Source organism: Trachurus japonicus, chromosome 23, assembly GCF_045865225.1.
Source record: "Trachurus japonicus isolate A0001 chromosome 23, Traja_1.0".
In the NCBI taxonomy this organism is placed as follows: Eukaryota; Metazoa; Chordata; class Actinopteri; order Carangiformes; family Carangidae; genus Trachurus; species Trachurus japonicus.
The window spans coordinates 12,612,412-12,626,954 of NC_140929.1; the positions used below are offsets into that span (position 1 = coordinate 12,612,412).

Here is a 14,543-nt window from a genome sequence, read left to right on the forward strand (position 1 = left end):
GGAAGCCCAAGAGAGAAGGAGGTGGAGACAGACAGACGGACAGCCATGGGCGAGGGGAGGAGGAGGAGATGATGTTGATGCAGAGGGAGAGGTAGAGGAGGTAAACCCAGAGCAGGAATGCTGGAGGAATGCAGGGAATGGAGGAGTTTTCCTCTGGCTGGGAAGAGAGAGGGAGAGAAAGAGAGAGGAGGTGGAGAAGTTGGGGGGTGGGGGTGGGGGGTCCAAGACCTGAGGCGCTGCAAAACACTCCTCTAATTTATTCCCTCCCTCCTCCTCCCTTCACTTTCACTCCTGCTCTGTCGACACTCCTCGGATCCAGATGTCTTAAGTGACTTTTTCACCAGGCACTCAGATCACTCCCCGATATTAATACCGGTGATCAGCTTCTTCTCATGTATCCATGGAAATGTAAATCTGATTTTAAAAAAAGATGTTTTCATGTACGTATTTATCATTTAAGAACACCAATCTTCCTCGCACTTGATTGACACAATTTGAGCATTTCAAGCACGAAGCCAGTGTCTAACTCTAAATCTATAAGTATTAGGTGTGAATTTATTTTAGTGTGGCAATGTGGATCAGTAATGCACCTGATTGTTTTGCTGATTTACAGTTCAAAACTCTCATCTTAAAGCAAGCTGCAGTGTTAACAGGGTCCAGCGATTCTGAGTGAATACCTGCCTGCCTGTGCGTGTGTGTGTATGTGTATGTGTGTGTGTTATGCTCTTCTATTCCATGCTGTGTTCACTTAAAAGACCGACTCTTTAAATATGAATAGTCACAGAGGGGAGGTGTGTGTGTGCATGTGGGTTTTCTGTATATGTGGTCGATACTAAGTTAGAGACCTGTGTGTGTGTGTGTGTGTTTGGACGCCCTATATAGCTTTCCTGTGATATTTCTTCATCTACTTTAAACCTTGGATCGCTACATGTGCAGCACATCAGCATTTACAATCGTGTCTCTACCCACTCACATTTCCTCGTTCGCTCCCTCACTTCGCTCTCTCTCTCTCTTTTTATTTGACTCGCAGTTCAACGACATGATTGACAGAACAGTTCATGAGAAACAATGTTTCCAAAGCAGAGATTGTATAGATTTTACAGTGCAAACAAGCTGGTGTAAATTCTGTGAAGAATGAGTCTTTGAAAGCTTCACAACCTGCAAATGTCACATTTTTTTTAGTTACAGTTAGTGTCACTGAAATCAACGCACTCATTTTCAAGGGAGCCCCGGCAACAACAAAAAAAAACTCACAACGACACAATGTGGCATACAAGCAGCAGCAAATATAAAGTCAGACACCTAACAATAACATGACAATAAGAGGGAATAAACACAAACAAAGAAGCCGTCAGATAATAAAGTTTTAATATCTCAAGGGAAATTAAAACTGTCTTAATAGCTGTTTGTTGCTCATTCATCTAAAAGGTGTGTAGCACCAGCTCTGCCATATTTAGTGCATACATGCAGGGTATCTAAAATTAGTGCTGCAGTTACAAGATTTAAATGAAAGAAGAGATAGTTTGAGGTAGTTTGGAAGCTTTGGCAGAGTTAAGAAGCTTAAGAAAGTCTTTTCTTTAACGATACAGAAATAAATTATTAGTACAAAATTTGACATTTGCATTAAAGCACAAGAGTTTATGGCTGAGTGATGCTGGAGCAGCATGACAGTCAAGCACAGATATAAAACTTGACTGAACATCATATTAACTGTTGAGAAAATACAGCCCTTTGTGTCTACACAATTAGATTGTTAGATTTTTAATGTTAAACTTGAGTAACAGTGAACTGTCAAACCAAGTTCCACAAACTATTTCTATCAGTCAGAAAGAGTGTTACGGGTACAGCTGAAAGTTTTAATGACAGGCTGGGTGGGTAAGAAGTAGACGTATGTATGAACGGACTATATGTTCAGTTTTACTTGCATTTCAAACAAGTAAATGGACTGAGAAGTGATATGTGAAACAGGGTTAGACCAGTGCACAGACAACAACATTAAGTATTGTGTCGTCTGCATAAAATCACACATTAGAGAATAGTTGATAGGTTGGTTTTGAAGAACATTTTCTTGTAAATGTGTATGGGGGTGGTCGTGGGGTGTTCATATTGATATACCATTAAAAATAGCTGAATTGAATAATCAGTTTGGGGCCCTTATCTACCCTGTCTGCATGGTTACATGTAACAAAGCACACAGTTTGCTCCGAGGCATGTGATTATCTTAGGCTATAAAAGGTCATAATCCAGTATGTATAACATAAGGGATCTAATGAATCTTTAAGGTTATCAGAGCATGTGAATGTGTTTTGAGCTCTCGCTCTTCCTCTTTGTACCTCCTCATGTCTGCTCTTGTTCTTTTCTGTTCACGTATTGGCAGGACTGTGGAGCAGTATTGCCAAAGCCTCTAAAAACAGCGTGAAATCTCTGTTTCTTCTTCCACCTCTCTCTCTGGGGATGTTTGAGACATTCTCTTATTTGTCCTGTTTTATCTGTGTATGCAGCCACTTGTGTGTTATACGCCGGTTTCTGTATGCGTGTGTGCGTGCGTGTGTGTTGTGTGTGCAGTGCAGACAAAACACAAGGCCCACGTAGCGACCCCCTCCTCGGTGTCTCAAAGCGCCGTCTCTCATCCTGACAAGAATCCTTCCAGGAGGAAGGGGAATGGAGGAATGGAGGGGAAAAGGTAGCGTAGGATGGAGAGAAATGGAGATGAGGAAAAGGAAGGAGATACAGTAGAAGCAACAGAAGGGGAATACATGAAAGTCTGGAAAAGGAGAAAAAAAGTTCAATCCTTTTGTTATTAGCTTACCTGTAAAGGCCAGGTGACGCCGTATGAAGACAGAGCAATATTTCAGGAAACTCTCCTGTGGGTCATATCAGAGGTTAGAGACAAACAACATGTGGTCGCTCAGGTTGAAGGGTTTGATGGGAGGAGAGGAGGCAGACGAGCACTAGCCTGTATGTGGTGACAGGACAGCGTTACCACAAAAAATCAATAGGGCTGTCTACACTGTGGCCGTGTGTGTGTGTGTGTGTGTGTGTGTGTGTGTGTGTGTGTGTGTGTGTGTGTGTGTGTGTGTGTGTGTGTGTGTGTGTGTGTGTGGGTGCGGCCAGCGAGTCTGAGCCTTAATTGAAGTCCTGTGTCACTGCCATAGTAACACAGACCATTGGGTGCATTAACATACACAAGTCAGCAATACTGAGCTTCTTGTTTTCCTCTTTGTTTATTTTTTTATCCTCTTTTCAGTTCAGGTGGAGGAGAGTAAAGGACACAGGCAGATATTAGGTGTTTTATATCATCTCTTGCAGTGGAAACCGAGATTTTTTTTTATTAAACCCATTTCACACAGTGACATGCACTTGAACTTGTAAGATTGTTGTTGCGCAGTACATTGGCGCCTTTATCAGCCCATCACCTGACTCAGCTGCAGCTGTTCCTCATTGTCCCATCAGCCCCTGTAGGAAGAAAGGCCACTTTGTGTTTTCTTATTGCCACAAAATCTGTTGGCCTCTTTTTGACCAAACACTCCTGAAAACTTAGGAAACCTCAGGAGCCAAGAGCAGAAACTTAAAAGTCCCATTTATTTGCCTTATCGGAACATCAGAGGGTCAGTCCTCTGTCTTTGAGATGCAGTGTGACGCACGTTGTAATGAACTGTTGTGTTATTTTCCCGGACCATGCGGTGCATGATGCTATCGGCGTGACAACGGTATCGGCTGTAGCTGTTAATGGCATCACCACTACTGTAGCCTCATCATCACCAGTGTCCCCCTGTAGCCACGCCCTGTGTCAGCCCCAGCAGCATCCTGTAGGAGCTGTGAGCCAGGAACCAAAACCAGAAGTAGAGCCCAGTGATCAAAATGCAAGTAAGGTTTCCTGAGTTTCTACAAAGGCGCAAGTTTGTGAAATAGGTAAAATAAAAAACTGAAAGGTTCCCTCTGTATTCTGTCTCACCTGCTTTTACCTGTTTCCATTCACTCACTGTCTGCGTACAGACTCCCAGCAGCCTCTTCCCCCTCTGTAGAAATCGGCCCCTGACGAAGTAAAGTTAGTTTTGCTCCACCTGCTCAGTCTCCCGACTTTGCTTTTTTGGCACCAGATCTGTATTCATTTGTTCCAACTCGCTTGTTACAGCCGAGTTCTTCTCCTCTCGCCTTTTTCTCGCTTGTCGATCTTGCATTTTCAGCAGTTATGGAATGAAATATAGATAGATTTCCTTCAGCGAGACACTTCCCCACTGATGTAACCATACACCAAGGACACCAAACATGAAACGTAAAATACACACAGGGATGAAGAAAGAGGTGAAGGACTTCTGCAGCTTGTACATGAAGTCTAGACAAGCACTCAGTCACATGTAGTGTGTGGGTGTGCGTGTGTGCGCGTGTGTGAGGTTGATCAAACTGGTCTATTTGTCAGAAAGACTCTGGAGAGACGGCAACGATAGAAAGAAAAGAAAGGAAGGGCAGAAGAAAAGAGTTTTGATGTAACATTCATTCATAACATACGGCGTTCATACAACATTTATGCCACAGTGAAGAAACATAAACTGGAATAAGAAAGAACGCGGAGAAAAGAGAGCGGCGTTTGTTTCAAAGTGTCTCTCTTTTTGCTCCAACTTTCATCCATCTTTTCTTTTTCTTTCCAATCACTGGCTCGTCAAAAAATGTTCTCCTCGTTTCCCCCTCCCTCGTCCGTCTTCGCCCCTCCCTGCCATCCATCTCTCAGCCTCTCTTTCACTCTGACTCCCCCTCTTTTCTCCCTGCTTGTCATACACACACACACACACACACACACACGGGCATGCTGACACTTAAACTAAGTGCACTCACACACACCCTATTCCCTTACTCCCTCCTCTTACCACCCACACAGAAACAAGGACACATACAAGCCACAAGACACACACACACACACTGTTAACACACACATACACATACACGTACACACACACACACACACACACACACAGAGGATCCCCCCCACACACAGAGTACTTTCAGCACTTTCTTCTTTACCATACTCAGCAAGATCAGATGTCAACTCAACTGACACAACACACACAGAGGCTGTATTTTTCTTTTCACCACGCTCTGTTTCCTCCTCCCACTTATAGAATATATGCATTTTTAAAAACCCTCCTACACACACACACACAGAGCGAGGAACGCTGCGCGGCGGGGTAACCTCGACTCACAAGAGCCATGAAAGGAAAAAGACGAGGAGACATGGGGGAAGCCAGAGAGACGAGATGTGGCAAAGAAGAAGGGAGTGAAGGTGAAAACGATGGTTGGAGGGGTATGAGAGGAAAAAGTTGGAGGGAGATGAGTAAGGAAAACATAAACAATTCAACACAGACATGATAGTCCAACCTTTAGCTACATATGTAGAGCAAAGAGCCTCTATTAGAGCATGCATGCAAGACATAAGTGGCTCTGTATTCAACACACACACACACATGCACAGAGTGAGCGAAACATGAATAAATGATTTTTCATGCAATGACAAAACAACCACGAGCCAAGACGCTCACATGCTGCCAGCAAATGCAGTACACACACACACACACACACACACACACACACACATGTACACACACACACACGCATGTACAATTAAATTACATGCATATTTTCATGCAGGCTGCATGCAATGACACGGACACGGACACGGACATGCATGCAGACACATGCACTTTTACTGACATGACAGACGTTTTGACATCACACACACACTGTAGGCACTTGTCACAGTCTCATACACAATACATGGGATTGTAATATTCACAGTGGCTATAGAAAGACATACGAGGCAAACTAGCCTACAGTATGCACATAATTAAATAATTAAGACTATAATTATATTTGAGCTATTACGTATTAGAATGAACAGTTGATGACAACTTAACTTTATATATGTATGATGCAGAACTCACTTGCTATCATGTAAATTATGTTGGATTTTAAAGGATATTTCTGTTTTTTTCTTGTTTGGACCCCAAAATGATCAACTTTGACCTACTGCTCTTGCCGTAGTTCTGTGGTATATAGTTCCCCCATGCAATGAGGCATTGCTACAAGATCTGGGGGGTACTTGTCTATCTCTAAATGAAGTGGTTTGGATTGTCTTGAGTTTTTTTGTTAATTTTTTCACAATTTTAACAATCTCAGCTTTTACTTTGGTGAGAAAAATTATATCATTGACATAGAAATCATGGCCAAGACAGAAAGTAAAACCCCAGCAGGTAAAAAACTGGAAATATCCTTTATGAGCTTACAGTGTGATGCTTGTTTTTTAGCATCGCTCTGCTTCACACTCATTGATGCTTCCCCCATTCACATTCATGCTGTCTATGTTGTGTTGAAGCAGTAGCAGCTTAAGTGCCTTGCTCAAGGGCACGGCGACAGTAGCTGGCAAGAAAAGGGAGAGTGGTTTTCATTCATTCGCTGGCAGCCTTCCAGTGAAAACTGCACAACTTTCACCTTTAGGCAACCACTGCCCCTGATATATATTTAAGCACAGGCAGCTTTCAGCTACACACACACACACATACACACATGCACTTGTGCACGTACACGACAGCACGGCCACACACCATGTGTACGAGCCAGATTTGGCTCCGTCCTCATGTCTGCCATACGGTTGATTCCTCCCTGCTGTGCACACCCTGCAGGCCAAACACACAGCACTCTCTCTTTCTCCATGTGTGTGTGTGTGTGTGTGTGTGTGTTCCTGTTTGTGTATAAAAGCAGGAGAGAGACGGGGAGAGAGAGAGAGTATGAAAAAGAGAAGGAAATATACAGTTTATCCAGCAGGAGAGAGGTGGGAGACAGGAATATCTATCTCTCTTTTTGCTCCACTGAAACCATGTTTCAGAAGAAAAATGAAATATTCTAACTGTTAATATTATTTTTCCTCGTGGAGCAAATTCACAGTATAAGCTGAATGAGCTCTGGGCTGTTAGACATGGATTTTGTTAAAAAATAAACTGGATATAGTTTAGGTGCAACAAAGTGAATGACAATTGCTTTTTTTTTATTTGCATGTGTTGTTTGTGTTTCCATTGCAGCAGAAAATCAACCTCCAAAGTCTATTTAAGGCTGGAGCTTCTTTTTTAATAAGCAGGAGAGGTTTTAACAAGCCTCCATGTTGCTTTGACACATGTCTGGGAAAAAAACAGGTTGTGAATGACACTAGTGACACCACTAGTTCACACCAAGGTGACTAAATTTGGATTTGCATCTTTTTCTCTGAACTTTGGACTCTCACAAACACCACACCACCGTCATTAGAGCCACAAATTGAAGTTTGAATGCCAATTCAAGACAGAAGTTTTATAGAAGTCTTCACATTTATAATCTTGCTTCAAACTATAATAGATGTCAGAACAGTTAGATCAGCCTTTACTGAGGCGCAGTGCAGGTTTGGACAGTCTTGTCGTTTATTGTAGATGGACAGCTTTGCAAACACAACCTGACGACACTGGTGTGAACGCCTTGTTTTTGCATCTCAAAAGCAGCTATGACTGGGCCAACCATTCATGCTGACTACACGTGTGTGAACACGTCGATGTCGGCAAACCCATGAACCCAGAACCCATGTGCATCCTCTGTCCATCCTACTGTCTGTCCTTCTTGTCCTGCTCTGAGTCTGACACTGGCTGTTCTGCAGAAAGATGAGAAAGAAGATATTTGTTTTTGTTTCATTATAATACAGACATTTATTTTTCTCTGAGAACAGAAAACATATTTCTTTGTGGACGTGGCCTGTACAAAGACCTTGAGAGAAACTATTATTTGCACTTTTATTGCCTCACACATTAGAAGAACAACATACAGCAGCGTGTTTTGTTTTGTTTCTTTAAAATTGTGTACTGTATGCAGATCCCTGTGTGGGCAAAAGACGGCGAGGCGTGTTGAGAAAAGGTAGAGAAAGCAAAATCAAGATGCTAAGATGCACAAATGTGGAGGAGAGAGGGAGAAGGGAGGAAGAGAGAGTGAGGGCGGATAGACAGCAGTCTCTGTGAACCTGCATAGACAAGCTCAGTCAGGCTGCTTTGGTGAGAGAGTGGGAGAAAAAGCAAGGATGTTTTGACAGCTCGGAGCCATCGCAGCAGCAGAAGGCAGGCTGTGTGTGTGTGTGTGTCTGTCTCTGTGGGTGCAGGTGTTTCTCTGTCTGTGCACGTACTGTATTTGTGTGTGTGCGTGCGTGTGTTTGTCTGCATGCACACAAAAGACTAAAGGCAGAGACAGACAGTGACGTTTCTTCTGATTCAGAGACAAAGAGGGAAAAAAGGAAGTCTAGCACAGAGGCTGGATGAAGGACAAATAAAAGAGAGACTGTGTCTGTGTGTGGTGTATAGAATACATATTGATACGTGTCAGAGGCGGCAGATCCCATCATGCATCACTCTGGTCGTGACAGGTAAAACCTCCTCATTAGAGGGCTTGTTGATGAGCAGACAGTGTGTCCAGGTTGTTGCCGCGACTTTCACAGTTTTCCCTCCGCCTTCCATCATTGTAAACAAAGACAGAACAAGGACCTATCCTCTTCATCATGCTCGCCCTGCTTCACCTTCACACACCTCCACTCGGTCACACTGGCAGCTGCCCTGAACAAACAGTCTTCTGGAGCTACCACCGAGCGGCTCAGGAGCAGTTGGGGTGTGTGTGTGTGTGTGTGTGTGTGTGTGTGTGTGTGTGAGGTGTCTTGCTCAAGGGCACCTTGACTTGACCGTATGTGGTTTTCCTTTCTTCTCCTTTTATTGGAAGCAGGGGAGTCCTGTTCACCTCAACTACAGCTTCCCTGGAGACGAGCGCTGCTGCTGCTGCTGTTGACCCTCCAGCCACACACATTGGAAAACTAAGCTACATCTAGATGCATATGGGGTTTGAAACATAACGAAAGCTAATAATAAGTTGGTTAGCTGGATGGATGGATGCATGGATGGATGATCGATGGATGTATATGTGTAACCGGTGTCCGGGACAATATGTTGTTTATTACTTTTTTGTAATCTCCCTATGTTTCCGTGTTGTACATTGTGTTAAGCTAGCGCTCGGCCTGAACTCCTCTAGCTCTCTTGTGCTCACTCTTTTATTCTTACTCTGTGGGAGAGGGGGCTCAGGTGGTGTCCGGAGTTTATTTTTTTTTTGTCATTTCCATCAGATAATAAAGACGTTTGAGACAACAGCACGGTGGTTTACTTCTCTACAACACAACGCAGAGGTTACACCACTATGTAGCCTACAGCAAAACTAAGCAAGCTAATGTGTAACTTAGCATTTTATGTAATTCATTATGTAGCAATTTATCAAACTTTGTAGCTACTTCCCATTGATAATAGCTAACAAGGCAGAATGTCTTCTGCTCATCAACTAGCTGCAAACACTAGCTGATACTCAAATCTGGGCACAGTCAACCAAAACGCTGCTGTAAAACCAAAACAATGAGCTGAAAGACACTGAAAAGCGAAGTTGAACTGATGGGAACTTCTAGGCTAGACTATATAAATACACATTTAGGGTCTGTGATGTATCAAACATACAGTATACATGCACATATGGAAAATCACGCAGTTTCCCGAGACGTAGACGTAGAGATTTATCAGGTTTGTACAAGACATTGAGTTTTCTACTGACAGTCTGTGTTTTTCATTCTCATTGTTTCTCCTGCCTGTTTGCCAGACAGCCAATGCACATGAGCAAACAGGAGTGAGTGTTTGCTGTTTGACAAGTAAGCATGTGTGTGTGTGTGTGTGTGTGTGTGTGTGTGTGTGTGTGTGTGTGTGTGTGTGTGTGTGTGTGTGTGTATGTGCATGTGCGTGTCAAAGAAGATGGTTGTCATTGTAAGAGGCCAAATGATAGGAGGATTGTGTGTGCAGGCGTGTGTGCATGCTTGCATGTGTGTTAACAATGTACCCTCATGTCCCCTGTGTCAAAGCCCAGCTAAATCAAGTGAACCATGCTGTGTGTGTGTGTCTCTCTCTCTCAGGGTGTGTGTGTGTGTGTGTGTGTGTGTGTGTGTGTGTGTGTGCCAAGCCAGATCAATATGAACTAATCAATAGGAGAAGACAGCTAGAAGGACCTTGGGGACGGCAGATACACACCTGGTACACACTCTCTCTCACACACACACACACACACACACACACACACACACACGCTCACGCACTCACAGCCCCTCTTTGTATTCCACTCTCAGTTTCTCTCTTTATCTTCTCTCTCTCCACCTCCCATGTCTCTTTCTCTGAGCCTCCCTCTATTTCTCTATTCGTCTGTTTTTAAAATCTCTTTCTGGCACAAACACACCAATTATCTCACTCTTTTCTCCTTTACACAGTCGAGGCTATGAACGCACATGTCACTGCCTAATTTTCTTTATCTCCTTCCTTCCTTCCCTCCTTCCTTCCTTCCTTCCTTCCTTTTCTAATCTCTGCATTTCAAGTCATCAGTTTATCTTCTTTTGTTTGAATAGTGAAGGTCGGTTGCGTCAGTGACTCCTCTCTCCTTCGTGGAATCAAAGACAAGAAGAAGAAAGAAAAAAAAAACAGGTCTGACTTTCCGATCAGGAGTCACACAGCTCGGCATTAGAGTCATGCTGTGTTCAAGTACCAAACAAACCTGCTACTGTAGGTTTTTTCTAGTCTGATCACATCTGTTGAAGCAGCAGTGGAAAGATGAGGTCTGTGCCACTCACAGTCAGGCAGAGCCGACCGCTGGCACACACCTCTGTGCCGCTTTTAGCGCATGATCTGCATCTAATGTAAAACTACGCACTTAAAATACTTATCAGAGGTGAATGTGTGGAAGCAAAGAAAGGCCCAAATGATTTGATTTGATTTTGAAAACACAACATTTTGCGTGATGTGGTTGTTTCAGGGGCTGATTCCGAAAATTCTGCCTTTTCTTTTCTTGGTTGCTTCATGTGGATCAATATAATCTGATCGTTCAGAGTTTAATCAGATGATAATCCTCTGCAGTTACAATGTTCATGTTAAAGGTTTTCTTTATCTTGAACCTCAAGGTCTAAATGTGAACAATTCATCTTGAGCAATGTGATTTATGTTTAATAAATTACATTTTCCTTTAAACTTGTGCATTTTTCCCCCAAATGGATTGCATATGAGATTTTTCCAGTAATCTGAATTTACCTAAAGTAATTTATATTAATAATCACACACTTTAAAGAGTTTGTGAACCACCATTAAGATACATAAGGTGGTGAATATTGATTGAATTTTACAATTAGGTATGATATGGAAAACGTTGTTGTGTTTTTTGTATTCTAAAACAGCAGTAAAACTTGACTGTTTAGAATCTCAGTTTCTCTCTCAGCCACATATTCCTCACAGATCTACGCACACACATCGTCACATAAACAAATCAAAAGCAAACCTGACTTATATGTACATGTATTTTTTGGACAAGTGTGAATCAAGCTTTTACAGTACCAAATCCCAAATTGGCAGGCTTGTTATGTATTAGCAGGCACACCACAGCTCTGGTGGGCGCTCTGGGTCTGAGGCTCATTCAGTTCTCTTCATGCAACATGCAAATTGAAACTGTAATTCATTTACTGGGAGATAAGAGTGCTTCTCTGTCCTAATAATATCTTTATAGATTCAATGTGAAATAATATTTTTGATAGGAATTTAATGGTTTAACTGTCCACTTCCTGGGTCAATTGGACTGAATAGGAGGTGACCCGCACTCTTGGTTCAATAATCATATTCAGAACAGGCTCAGACGAGTTCAGACCTGTTTGATCCCTATTTTCTATCAATCCCCTCCTGTTTTAATCACTTCAGGCTTCTTTTAAGGAGGAACAGTAAAAGAGTACATGTGAAACAATACTATATTTAGCGTACTGCAACAGCTACATCAGACTTTGGTGTAGAATTGCTCATAATTTAGGAAATACAAACTGATGATACTGCAACTATTGTGCTGTATTGTGGACTTTTTGTGGAAACTGTTGGAGTGCTTCTTGGTGGGCAGTTTCCATGGCAGCGGTTGACTGAAATGTGAGCGCTGGTGTACGGAGACGTGCTGTCAACTTTTGTGGTGTGGATGCACCATTGACAGGAGAGCATCATAGCCCGGTGGTGTAACACACTGTGGCACAACCTGATGTTAATAAGTCCACGCTGGGTTGGTCGGACCTGTAGGGATTCAAGATATCGCTCCGTTCACAATACGAAACAAGGTTGTTGACGGTGTATTCAGTGGTTTTCTTTGCTCACCTTAATTTGATTATGACTTCTGACAGTGGGCGTGGTCATACAGTATTTACTTGTTCACTTGTGTGGCAGCAGTTTGACAAAAAGGATGAGTGAGGCTCTGATATTATTCAGTAGCTGTTACTAAATAAAAGGTGTCAAACTCACATGTACTACACTTTGCATTCAAATACATTACAGTTAAGGCTTGCGGCATGCTTCAATGGGCAATGATGGCAGGAGTGGAAGCTAGTAGCAACACTAGATTGTGTTAATTGGGTCTCCTTCACTGCCAAACTTAACAATCTGTATTACAGCACAGAAATCCTTATTTCCTCACAAAATGAAGATGATACACACTTTTTTTTGGTCTTCTCAACACCATAAATCTTAAAGTATGGGGTTTGGTTTTTGGCTACATTTCAGCCCAACATTGAAGGGTTAGGATCTGACTTCAATTCCTATCACATGCTCTTTTCCACCTGCTCTTCTTCCTCCAAACAATCCTAACATCTCCTCTGAAAAATCATCCTCGTTAGCGCGGTGAAACCTCTCTGTCAGACATGTGATAAAAAAAAAAACCCGCTCGACGGTTGCCGCAGTTTCCCATATCTCCCTTTCTGCCCATTTCCCCTGTTTGAGAGAAGCATGACAAATTTTAAACAGAGTAAAAAAAAAAAAAACAGAGAGAAAAAGTTTCTCTTTATTAATGATTGAATGACAAGCCGAACTGACAGGGACGTACAGAGGAGCTGGCAGAGAGAGGCACAGACACCAACTCAGCGTACATGCATTATGCACATACACTTTCAATCACACGTGCACAGGAAGACAAGCGCACGGAGAGGCGCACCACACCTCCCACGCTACCAAAACTCTGCCTCACCTGACAAATTAGCATGTGTGCGAGCCTGCCAGATTTTGACATCGCATCTATCTGTCACATTTCTGTCAGAGCTTCACGTGGTTTCACATCGAGACAAAGAAAGCCCAAAAGAACCAACATGTCACCCCTCCTCCCCTCTCTCCTCTTCCTCCTCCTCCTCCTCCTCCTCCCTTCTCCCTGCCCATCCTTCTCTTTCCTGTCTTTCTCTGCTGGGTACTGTCAAATGAAGCAGGAATAGGGAGCAGAAGTCAACATCACATGCTGCATAATTCTCAGCCTCCCGTTGTAATTGCTGAGGCTTTTTATAAAAGATTCAGCGACGACGTCCATGGTTCGATTGCGAATGAATCGGGGTCTTATGGTTTCAAATTAAAAATTTAGTGTGTTGTTTTCTCATCCAATCTGCTGGATCTGACGTTGATTGAGCAAAATGGCCAAGAACTGCAAATACGAGGTGTGTAAAATGCAAGAACTCTGATGGTGTGTGTAACATGGCTCTGGCACGGATAATGCTGATACAGTATGCAATTCACAGCCCTTCTATAGCTCCTATAAGACATTAGAAAACGGTTGATGTCTGCATTTGTTGCCTAATGAGCAAAGGGGCCTACAGCAGTAAATGACCTGATACCAACGTGATGAATTAATCAACAGAGAAACTAATGAGTAAAAGATTCTCTGGTCTAGATGGTGAAAAATACACCAAAGTAGTGCTGAAACAATAAAATTTTGATTAGCGATGAATCATTTTCTCTGTTCTACATCATTGTGAATTGAATAGTTGGGTTTTGGAGGCTGGTCAGAGTAAAAGAGGGAGCGCCTGCAGACGTCACTGTGGTCTCTCGTAACTCGGCGCGTTCACTACTGTGGTCCAGACTGAAATACCTCATCAACTGTTGGGTGGATCGGCATGAAAATCTAAACAGATATTCATGATACTGGGGTCGATGACTGGTTTTAGTCCTTCACTGAACTGTTCTGAAAGTTTGTATGGACATTAGTGTTTTATTGATCCAGTTATGTCATATATGACCAAATACCTGTAAAACTGCTGCCATTCCCATCAGTTACAGTTGTTTTTTGTGTTTGGTGCTAATTTAGAAATGAAAAGCAGATTAGCATCATTGTAAGCATATTAGCACATTTCTGTTTAGTGTTTAGCTAAATACTACTATGTCAAGGTATCGCCTCAAAGAGCTTCTAGCAAGCCCAAGAACTAAATAACAGACTTATTGACAATAGAAAAATGATCAATAGTTTCAGTCTCACACTAAAAAACCCCAGTTGAAAAGAGAGTGATGTTGCATATGAGTGAAAACCACAGCACCACGTCTGGCCAGCATTGTTCTAGGAGAGAAGGAGCTCATTGTTATCTACCGAGTTTATTATTCTTAACAGAAAAATCATCAATAGTTAATCACTTAAGTGTTGAGTGA

At 42.6% G+C, this 14,543-nt stretch overlaps 1 protein-coding gene across 2 annotated transcripts in view; it reads left to right on the forward strand.

The window, feature by feature from the left end:
- wnt5b (wingless-type MMTV integration site family, member 5b) overlaps window positions 1-14,543 on the forward strand; it is an 80,907-nt gene that overhangs the window by 28,567 nt on the left and 37,797 nt on the right. The gene's annotated exons all lie outside the window — the stretch shown is intronic.